The sequence below is a fragment of the Megachile rotundata genome, chromosome 6 (genome assembly GCF_050947335.1).
Source record: "Megachile rotundata isolate GNS110a chromosome 6, iyMegRotu1, whole genome shotgun sequence".
Lineage (NCBI taxonomy): Eukaryota > Metazoa > Arthropoda > Insecta > Hymenoptera > Megachilidae > Megachile > Megachile rotundata.
This window is the reverse complement of record NC_134988.1, coordinates 8,355,319-8,367,481: the sequence shown is the minus strand read 5'-3', so window position 1 is coordinate 8,367,481 and position 12,163 is coordinate 8,355,319. Positions and strand designations below refer to the sequence as shown.

At 36.9% G+C, this 12,163-nt stretch overlaps 1 protein-coding gene and 2 long non-coding RNA genes across 6 annotated transcripts in view; 1 reads left to right on the top strand and 2 right to left on the bottom strand.

Moving 5' to 3' along the window:
* The window catches only part of Fur2 (furin-like protease 2), a 461,999-nt gene that overhangs the window by 193,425 nt on the left and 256,411 nt on the right, over positions 1 to 12,163 (bottom strand). The gene's annotated exons all lie outside the window — the stretch shown is intronic.
* The window catches only part of LOC143264649 (uncharacterized), a 59,429-nt gene that overhangs the window by 43,368 nt on the left and 3,898 nt on the right, over positions 1 to 12,163 (top strand). The gene's annotated exons all lie outside the window — the stretch shown is intronic.
* LOC143264651 (uncharacterized) overlaps positions 5 to 12,163 on the bottom strand; it is a 139,703-nt gene continuing 127,544 nt past the window's right edge. The window contains exon 4 of the long non-coding RNA XR_013038505.1: positions 5 to 1,361. This is a non-coding gene — a long non-coding RNA (uncharacterized LOC143264651). The remainder of the gene's footprint in view (positions 1,362 to 12,163) is intronic.

Below are 12,163 nucleotides of genomic sequence, written 5' to 3'. Positions count from 1 at the left end.
TAACGACAAAGGGATTTAACTCGTAAAATATATTACCGGTATTACTTGTGTAATATTTCTTACGTAGGTTTTTAATCGAAAATGGCGAGGGTCGTTTATAAAAAAGTCATGTACAGCGTTGTTATGAACATTTCACATAAATTACAAAGTGAATTTAATTCCAATAAGCGTAATTTACAATGCGTTTTATTGAAACAAATGAGTTTTATTATAATTGTTCCCGCTTCGATGAGCACGTCGTGGACAAAGAGTCGAGTACATTGTTTCATAACGTTAATGCAACCCGCAGGCACTCAGAGTCGAGAGTTACGCAAACAGAATACGGAAATTGTCAAAGCGGCCTAATGTTGTATTACGTTCACTGATACACGTGTCCTGAAATCCCGATAACGAACGTTATTTGTTCGGCCGCTTAATGACCATTACGATGTACGTTGCGCTGAAAACGATCATCGTTGATGCATTGATGCGCGCCCGTAAGTGGCCGGTATCGATTTATATCGAATTGCACGAGTCTTTGGTACGGATGAATAATTCCAACGGCCGATTGCGAATTCTATGACGCGTGCACCCTGCTACCCATTAATACCCAAACACCATGGTATTTAAATAATTACCGATACGGATCTACCCGGTCACGTTTATATAGTGTGTTAAAAGATGCCTCTCACGACATTTAAATATTCTGATAAATATCATCGTTTGCCATTATGTCAAATTGTAACTGATATGTGATGTTAATACGTCACTCATTATAATGGAGAACCAAATCTGTTTTATACAGTTTCATCTAATCTCATACGTTTTTCATCGCTATATATTATTGACAATATATCATTACTTTATAGCAACATGTCTTTTTTACGGATGACGCACAATGTGCGTCACGCAACATATGCATGACGCATCTGGTGCGTTGTTTAGAAAATTATGAAAAATTAAATAAAATTTTCTATTTTATATGAGTATCGCGTGCAACATTCACTGTTTGAGATGTTTATATGAAACATTTTTTCATTGTTTTATATGGGTGACGCACCACATGTGTCATTCATTGCTTCATATCAACGCATTTGCTGCATCATGCACTGTTTTATGTGACTGAAGGTATGTCACTAGGTGAATTTCTTATTGTTTTACCTTGAATGACGCAGCAGGTGTGTTCTTCACAGACAACACATCAGGTGCGTCACTTATAGAGGTTGAAAGCGAAGTACATACTTTTACTGATAAAACTAAAACATTATAAGCTATACTACCATAATTATAGCATCAGCAATTTTGAATTACTCACGCAATATTAATTCGAACAAGTCCAACCTATGACGATGACTATGGGACATATAGTTCTTTTTAATTACCTGAAACAAAAATATTTTGTCATTATTATCATGGCATTTTCATATCACATTTACAAAATTGAAAATATCGATTAGAAAAAATCAGAACAGCAATTATGCTGATAGCGCTGATTGAAATATGCTTTCTTGTGACACGAATCATAAAATGAAATTTCTGTATACTTTTACGTCAGTTGACTTTTGACCATATATACGCAATAAACCGAACAATTCGATGAAATATTGCGTGGACCGATCGACCACGAAGGACATTGTCCCCCTGGCATTTCAGCCATCACGCCATGGTTTGCTTAATCGAGTTACGAGACCAAATGATTTCGCTCGTAAAAACGCAGCACCGGCCAGGCGGAGGCGGAAACTGACGCGTTTTTATTATTAATCCAGCGGAGCCGCGGCAACGCCATAACGGTGCAGCTGCTGCGAGTAAAAAGGAATCCTTCTCGCCCTCCCTTTCGCTCATCCATTTTACTGTCTTTTCTTGTACAAACCCTATTCTGTTTTGCTCTCACAAGGAATAAATCGAAACCCGTCTACGAGGAAAATTTGAAGCAGCAGTTCTTTGCTTTTTAAATTTCTTTCCGATCAGGATCCTTAAAAAATTCATAGCTACTTTTTGATAGCGTTGGAAGATAATAATTGAAGATTTATAGACTAGACGATATAATTGACTTGTTTGAAATTGATGATCTGTATGTTACTGATATGAATTAGGAAACGCATATGGTGCGTCACATGTAATTCACTTACTATTCCATATGAACTTGTGTATGACACACCCGGCGCGTCGTTTACGATTATATACAAAATCAGTGAAGGACGCACCAAGTGTGTCACTAACTATTCCATATGAAATTGCATATGACACACCCGGTGCGTCATTTACAATTATGTACGAAAACAGTGAAGGACGCGCCATGTGTGTCACCCTTAGAAACCAATGAATGACGCACCAGTTGTGTCACCATGTAAACCAGTGATTGACGCAACGGGTGTGTCACCATGTAAACAAATGAATGACACACCTAATGCTTTCTGAAATAAGATTTATCACCAATTTGAACTAAATTTGATACACGATGACAAGTGTCATGTACCATAAAGTGTGACTTATTTAACTTAGAATGTTTCTATCCGATTGAACAATAACGAAGTTATTGAATCGGATTAAAAAATAATTGAAACAACAGCTTCGTCGAACCGCATCGTGGTCAGTCCCGGAAATGTAATTATCCTCATCAAAGCTGGCCACAGAAAACATAGCGGACGTCCATTACGAAATTGTTCCACGGCACGATAATTCACGACGACACAGCCATACACAATTCTGCCGCGTTCATTCAATTAGACGGATTAAATCGATCTGACACGAAGGACGTCGAGTTTCTGTATCGATTAGGGAAACAAGACTCGTTCCATGGAAACGAATCAATGAATTTCTGCACATTTGCGAATGCCATGTGTGCGTGGACGTATCCTGCACTAACTGATCCACTACGTCATCCTGTACTAACTGATTCGTTTGGAAGCACGAAGGGACGTGGCGTTTTCACAAAGCTTCCAAACAACGAAGATCTGGAAACGAGCGTTTTCATCAACAGTTAACGGAAACTGGTCGGACGATGCTGAAAGTAACAGGCAATTAATACGATTGGGTAACAACCGTCATGATCGCTAATAGAATCGGCAATTAGTAGAAAGAGCCGGGAGGAACATAGAGATTAACTTTGTTCAGTATGGACCAGGGAAATCAGCAAAATTTCGCGATTAATCCTAAACAAATATGCGTTTAAACGTGGCTTTGTGTCGCTAATGTGGCACCTGTTGCTCTCAACAGGTTAAACAGCCGTGGGTCTAGCAACGTGCTCATTCACCTACTCGATTGCTCGAATATAGTTGCACAGCTACCCTATCGACGTTTCGCCACCTCGATCAGGCGACTACAAAGGATTTCAGCCTGGTTTATTGCACCCGAGTCAAGTGCGTCACACAACGTGTCACTAGCACCACTCTCGATGGCGGTTTAAATGCTTCTAGCCGACGGCGTTCATTTTGAAACGATGCATTCTGGAAATTTGAAGCTGTTCACCTTAATCCAACTACGATACGCATGCACCTACGGTTACCCTTTTTATCAAAGACGTCAATCATTGATCAAGTGCAAATTATTCCAAGATTATTCCTCACTTTCAATTTGCGTTCAATCAATGGTAATATTACTAATGCATCTGGTGTGTTGAATGTAATTTCATAGGGAGCAAGGAACGCTCCCGGTGTGTCTATAACATCATAGGAAATAGTGCACGACGCACCAGGTGTGTCATATCTTAAGAGTGCATGGCACACCACGTGTGTCATATCTTAATAGTGCATGACGCACCAGGTGTGTCATATCTTAAAAGTGCACGACGCACCAGGTGTGTCATATCATAATAGTGCCAACGCACCAAGTATGTCATCTAATACTGCACGACGCACCAGGTGTGTCATATCTTAATACTACATGACGCACCAGGTGTGTCACATCTTAATAGCGCACGACACACCAGGTATGTCATATTTTAATAGTGCATGACACACCACGTGTGTCATATCTTAATAGTGTATGACGCATTAGGTGTGTCATATCTTAATAGTGCACGACGCACCAAGCGTGTCATATCTTAATAGTGCACGACGCACCAGGTGTGTCATATCTAATACTACACGACACACCAGGTGAATCATAACGTAATAGTACATGACACACCCGGTGCGTCATGTATTCTTTGACCCCATACGAAATAATGGAACGATATCAGATCAAAATAATACACTATAAAGCAGGATAAACGTTGTCACATTTTCATAAGCTACTTAATACGATAAAATCTGTATTTTATTAAGTTTTCCTTAAGAAGAAATTCAGCCGAATTTATCTCATTTCCGTTCCACGATTGCCGCGGCTTCGGAAATTTCTCCATACGCCAAGAAAAATCTCACACTTTCAGACCAGATTATAGAATTTCCGGCGCAGCCTGCAGCCTTTTTCGACACTCGATTTTCGACGGAAAAATCATGGATCGTTGATGGGTCGTAAACTGAGCAACTTACAAGACGCGAGTTAAAATGAAACGAGAAATATTCTATAACGTAGCACCGTGGTAATTTGCCAGCAGTCACTTCTTGTCGTTTTAACCGCCAAGGAGAGATCGAGGGTTTAAAAAATATTCGACTATATTTCATTATTTTTTAATTTTTTAACTTTTGTGAGGTTATTAAAATTGTAGAATGAATTGATGCGGTAATATTTTCAGATTTTTTTAGGGTTTTACTGCGATGAAAGCTTACGAGCGATCAATACATACTGACAGATCTAATTAACATTCAAGATTTACTGAAGTTATTATCTTTTTAAATAACACTACATATTTTTCGTATATTTAATAATATGCTGAATCTCAACAAAATTTCAAGAAAAAAAAAATTATAAAGTGTCGATATAAAACAATTTCAAGATGAAAGGGCGTCATCCACTTTAATTAAGCTAAATATTCTCGAAGATAGCCCCGCGGCAATATAATAAAAGTCCTATACTATCTCATCTCTTCACAGTTTCTTTTTACGGAAACACGGCATTATTAATGTTAACATTTTCTGTCACAATCCGAAGCCATAAAACAGCAAATACTGAAGCAATATAAGAAAATCGAGAGACTTTAATCATGTTCCAAGACAGAATGAAGGTTACGTTAGATAAACCGTTACGCGCGAGTTGCATTTCATTAAAAATGTTCTTTTAGAAGCAAAGGTCGGAAAGTTATTTCAGACGACGGTTTTCAATGAATCTGGACTAAAAGAGGTTACCAAGAAGATAGAAAAATCTTGACTGCCCCACATTTTTATATTCGTCTTACGTAATAAAAATTCAACTTTGTTTAATGATCTTGTTAAATCAGAATTAAAATGTCACATTTACATTTCAATTTTACTTTATTTGTTACGATTAATTGTAGTTACTTATTTTAGATCTAATACTTATATATTTTAGGTTATTTTTTAATATAATTGTTTATTTCGTTGATAATTTTCTGCAAGAAAATGTTTTAGCAGAAGTGTTTACGTTGGTTGAAATTTAATAGGCTTTCGAAAGCGCAGCCCAGCAATATGGCGCGTGCAATTAAGGGTGCGTGCCTCTATCACATCCAAGTGATTCATCAACGTTCGCCAAAGAACAACACCAAACAGAATAATTCCCACGATATCAAACTCCACTTCAGTTAGGGGTGTAAAGTAGAAAGATATCTCCAAGGTAAACATTCAGAACACACAGTAAGATAAAACGTTCTTGCATAAGCGTCAAAAGTAGTCACACTGATATTTTATACTCGGGGGTAACGTAGTTTCCCTTTTGAGGACACTATGTTAATTTCACACATTTTCAGCTTGGTAATTTTCATATTTTCCAGTTTTTAAATTTCACATCTTTTAAATTTGGAACCCTCAGATTTACAAGTTTTCAAATATCTCACAAGCTTGAAATTTCAAATTTTTCTAAATTAGTAGATATTCAAATTTGATCAATTTTCTACTTTCAAGATTTCTTCATTTTTAAGTTTGTTACAGTTGTTTTTATATTTTACTTTTTTTTTTAATTTGCAAATTACCTATTTTTTCAAATCTTTAAATTTCAAGTTCGTACATTGTCAAATCTCTAAATTCCCAAATCCCTAAACCCCAAATCCTAACTTCCCCAAATCTTTGTAAATCACCACATTTCAGGGCTCGTAAGTTTCTAAATCCTGGAATTACTATGTCCTTGAATTTCAAGATCACCAAGTGCCTATATTTCCAAATTTCTAAACTCTTAGATGTCCAAATACTCAAATCTCTAAACTCCAAGTTCCTGTATCGTTAAATTTCTAAATCCCCAAATTCTTAAGCTCCAAATCCCCAAATTCCCAAGTTCCCAAATCCCCAAATCCTCAAATCCCCAAATTCCCAAATCTCTAAATCCCTAAATCCTTAAATCCCCAAATCCCCAAATACCCAAATCCACAAATCCTCAAATCCTCAAATCCACAAACTTCTAAATACCTAAATCCTCAAATCCCCAAATCCCCAAATCCACAAATCCCAAAATTTCCACATCCTAGAATCCTCAAATCACCAAATCTCCAAATTTCCAAATCCCCAAATCCCTTAATCTCCAAATCTCCAAATCCCCAAATCTCCACGTGTACAAATATCTATATCCCTAAACTTGTAAATTCCCAAATTCCTAGGTCCCCACTTCAAATCATGAAATTGCTATGACCCCAAATTCTCAGCCTCCAAATTTCAGGAACACTAAATCGCTATATTTTCAAATCTCTAAATTCTCAAATTCTTCAACCCCCAAATTTATAAACCTTATATCCCTAAATCCCCAAATATCCCCAAATCCCCATGGAACCATCTGTTTTCTGTTTTCCATATCTTTCCCAAAAAAGCCATATTTGTCATTTACTGTCTCTCACGTGTCGTTTCGAAATAAAAATACTTGATTACGAAAATTTCTGCGAACCGGACACGGTACGCGAAATCAGAGTGACCCCGTCACCAGGAGCAACATAATGACTCGAAAGGGTATCGAATGTCAGAGATCGGATATTCGACTCGGAAATGTGACATGGCCCCGGCGATAATTGCCGACAACAAGAGCGTTTGAACGAGTCCCGGCCGAACGGAAGCATCTGGTGCAAGGAGACAAGAAATACCGAGAAATTCAATAACCGCAACCATCTCGCCAATTGAAGTGTCATCGTCTTTTATAGAAACCGCGTACACAGGCCAAAGAACACGGCCCTGAAGATCGTAGCCGCCTTTGATACCGGAGCATGTTTCCTTCAGCGCAATAACTGGCGACGGCTCCTTTGTTACGTGACCCTGAAACGAGATCTCCACCTAACGGTGGATCATCAATTAAATTAGCCCCCGTAGCATAGACTCAGCCCCGTTGTTCCTTGCTGTCTAGTGTACCGTTACCGTCGTCGATGTCAATGAGCAGGAAACATAACTACAGGGACAATGTCAGGGATCAAATTTATATTTAGCTCCTTTAACACCGATATTACACTGAGTTATCGAGGATAAACCTTCGGTGAACGTAAAGAAAGGATTACGAAGATTCCATAAACCTGGATCAAATTTTTATGTACGAGATTTTTGTTTGGAGGAGAGTTATGGAATAAAAAGATTGGCGGTTAAATAGAATTCTGATGAATCTACGGTACACGGGGATAAATAAAGAGAAATAGAATGAAAGTCTGTGCGTCTTCGGTCAAAGATTCTTGTAGAAACTGGGTTACCTTTGGAGCAATATATCGGTAAATATGATAGTATGTTTGTGATACATCTTGAAGTTTCGATTAATCCTGTTGTCGACTGGTGATGTACTGAAAAGTCGTTGAGAGGGTGTACGTTTTTGTAAATATTTATAAGTTGTTATAATACTTATTTACATACAAGGTGATACCTGTAACGCTACTCAGGATTTTTCTCCCACTTGCAGCCATCTTACGAAAAAATTTAGAACAAAATTTGCAGGGTGTAGAGTTACAGGTAACACCGTATATACGTATTTATGAAAATTTTATCCTAACATAATACATTTGTTTTCAATTAATAAAATTGATAAATCCTCATAAATATCTTTTGTTATTTAAACAGAACACATATTGAATTCCCGCTTAAATATTAAGATAACATATATTCAAGAACAGTAGGTGCTATTAAAAAGTCGTTTACCGGACAGCCCCTCGAAATCGATTAAATCACTTTACGATGTCTTGGAAAATTTTCTTCGAAACTTAATAGAAGGTTACGTAATCAAAGTAGCTAAAGCTCGTTTCAAGTTGAACCGGTGTTCGGGGGCTACCAGGGAAAAATGAATAATGAATTTTATGGAACTCATCCGATTCTTGTTATTGTAATTCACGTTCGCGCAAGTAATTTGAAATTTTAGTTCAAATTACCCTGATCTAGTTACAGTTCGCCGTGACAGCAAAAAGACCAATGGAAACTTCTACTTCCGGGTATTACGATGAAAACGGCCCGAGTACGATGGTAGAAAATGGTCAATTTTAAAACTGAACGAAAAAGAACAATCCTGAAAAAACTTTCTCGACCTTTTACATAATAAGTATAAAAAGGAATACGCTCTGTGTTAAAAATTGAACGCGTTAAAACTGATCGAACTTTTATTAAACACGTTTTAATAACATGCATTATATGTATTACATGTTTTAGTAATATTAAATGTGCTCCTGTCTTATCATTATGGTACATTAATTACATGTTTCCGCATATTTTAATAATCGCATAAACACCAACAGCTAAATATCACCAATAATCTGTAGAAGCTCTTTCGGATAAATTTTATCTGGCATTTTTCAATAAATAAAAGATCTCTTGATATAGGATGATAAAGTAGACCTAATAAACGGTGAAGCTGATTAATCGTTGATAGCGTGATGCATAAGAGCCCCTTTTTCTCCCCGCCACCCCTGTCCCCTCCTCTCGTGTCGATGCCGGGATAAGAGGGAAAACAGGATGCGCTTTAATTTCCAAAGAAAGAAAAAAAGGAATTAATTTCTCGAGTAGTTGCCGAAGCTGAGGCCACCTCTGCGCCGGTGATTTATGAATCTTCTATTAAAATGATTTATCGCACTTGGGAATTGTCCGCTTTATCGTGGATACATCCACCATATCGCGGAATTAATCTTAATATTATTCCTCCTGTTACATACTGTACGCTCTTCAAAACGTTCCTCGATAAATCCCTCTGCGATAATCGCTCGGATGTTCTATTGTTTTTTACTGCCTCATTCCTCACTTTCTTTGATAGGAAATTGTACTAATATTAAATTACACTAATATTAAATTATACTAATGTCAAACTTAATATTTTAATATTTATTAAATTTGAATGAAAAGAAAAATATGGCGGAATAAATAAAAAAATGAGAGTCGAGTAACAAAGAGCCTGGCGACAGCTGAACAACAATGGCAGCTATTTTGGTGCATTATTGATTAAAATTTCAACAGTTGGAACGTAAAAAAGATTACAAAAATTCCATAAACCGGGATAAAATTTTTATGTACGGACGTCGAGGAAAAACAGAAGTCGGTCCGTTGTTTGTTTAAAAGGGGGAGCTTCAAACGACAGAGAACAGAAAGAAAAACAGCAGCTATGAAATAAAAAAAATAACGGAAGGGAACGGTCAAACAGAAACCTGATAATCCCACAGAAAGGAACACAAGAATAAATAAAGGAAAATAGAAGGTACAGAATGGAAAATATGCGTGTACGTTTTCGGTCAAAGATTTCTATCGAAAACGGAATAAGCTTCAATCTGCTTCTTCTTGGAACACGTAAATTATCAAAGGACCTTTTTAGAATCTTTATAAGACAATTTAATTACATTATTCGCTACTAAATTGGTATTTTAGCAATTTCGTTTATGAATTTTAAAGGAGGAGTTAATTTTTATTTCCGGGAACAAAATTTTTGAAAGCGATGTTCCGAGAACTTGGAAATGGATCGCTGACGTCACTGTGGCGTCAGGTAATAAATTTTTGCTGTAGATATTAAAAATCAGTTTCGTTGATAATAAAATTATTAATCTACATGATTGTAGATTTTTGCAGAAGTATGTAGACAATTTTTAAATGAAATATTCAGAAATTTGAAGGCAGGTAATTGTTATTTTTCGATTGTATATTCAGCAGTACCGATGAAGGAAAAAGTACTTTATACTCCGTCGACGTTCGTTATTTATGTAAAGAGAAATTTTAATTATTCGAAACTGAATGTCGGATGAAATTTTAGCAAGAGGAGTTTATAAAGAAACCCTTAGAATATAATAATGTACAGTTGAATATTTCTTTGGTAAAAATTTCAATTGTTACAGAACAATGCAAAGAACGATTAAAGCATAAAACTGGTACGAAAATATGACCTCATTGTTGAAAGTTGTTCAGCATTGTTTTAACAGGGAGAACATTTTACACTCGTTCTTCATTTAAACTTGTCCATTTTTCCAGTGGGAAACGAGCGACAGGTTCTTTAACTGCGTTTAAAATGGACGGACTGTAAACGTAGAACTTGTTTCTGAATCCGGGAATAGAAATAAAAGGTCTGATACCGATGTTTTATAAACACCGGCGTAAAATTGAACTTTTCAAAACGTTCGTGCTATTACAGTTCGGTTTTTACCCTTTCATTTTTAATCAAACAGAATTTCAACGGACGTACGCTTGAAAATTTCATTTTACAAAATGGGAAACGCGAATGCTCTATGCAAACAAATTGAATAAAATGAATCGACCGTTAGAGAGGTGGCGATGCTTTAAAAAAACTACAACATTACAGTTGCCTCTTTTCGAGTACACCGGTTGCGCATTTTTTTTTACCGTTCGAACAATATTCCGTGTATCCCTGTCGATTACCGCGTCAACAAATTAAAAGAGCGCAAAGGTAAATCAAATTCAATCGAAAATATCGTTGACACTTTTCACGCTTAAATAAATCTCGCTGATTGACAATTTGTCACTGATTTCGCTAAATAAATTTTTCGACAAGATTTGTTGGATTAAAAATGTCCGACCGGTGGCAGACGATATGTCAATCAAAATTGTTGCGAAGTGCAGCAGCATGTGGACCGAATAAAGGATATATCCGATTCGGAAAGTCTGCACGGAAACCGTTCGATTTACATACAAATGATAATCTAGCGGTAACAAGCCTTTAACATTACCTACAGTATACTTTGGAACTTTTATCCTTGGAACTTTCCAAGTCTAAGCCGCACTTGGCAAGCGAACACCAGCCAGGGTCCATTTTATGCAAATTCGAACGTTTGCAGTACCAAACACCGAAATCTTTAGAATAATTTAAATTAAACTTAATCCGTCGAGCCTCGATCGTGCCAAGGCTATAAGCTGAGCGGTTGTGAGATAAGATGTTCAAAAATGAAAGATCTAGACCGAGACGGAGCTTTAAAGTAGACTTTCTGCGGTATTCTGCTTTGTGGAACTAAACCACGCGCTTTGGCCCCTCCTCCGCGCTGTTTGAGAATGTTCAATATAAATAATATAACAAACTTTGATCGTATAAAGGTTAAAAGATGATAGGTTGTGAAACAAAGAGCTCAGAAACGAAGGGTCTAGATCGAACAGGAGCTTCAAAGTAGGCTTCCTGCGGTATTCTGCCTTGTGGAACTAAACCACGCCCCTTGGCCCCTCCTCCACGCTGTTATGGAATGTTCAATGTAAATTACATAACAAATTTTGATCGTGTAAAAGTTAAAAGATGACATGTTGTGGAACAAGGAGTTCAGAAATGAAGGGTCTAGGTCGAAAAGGAACTTTAAAGTAGGTTTTCCGCAGTATTTTGCATTATGAAAGTAAACCACGCCCTTTGACTCCACCTCCACACTGTTTAAGTATGTGCAGTGTAATTTACATAACAAATTTTGATCTTGTAAAAGTTAGAAGATGACTGGTTGTGAAACAAGAAGTTTGGAATGAAGGATCTAGATTGAAAAGGAGCTTTAAAGTAGGCCTTCCGCAGTGTTTTACATTATGAGCCTAAACCACGCCCTCTGGGCCCTCCTCCACACTGTTTAAGTGTGTCGAGTGTAATTTACATAACAAATTTTGATCGTGTAAAAGTTAAATGATGATAGGTTCTGAAACAAAGTGTTCAGCAATGAGTGGTTTAGATTGGAAATGAATCTTAGAGTAGATCTGTAACAGTAATTTGTGGAACTTAACCACGCCCA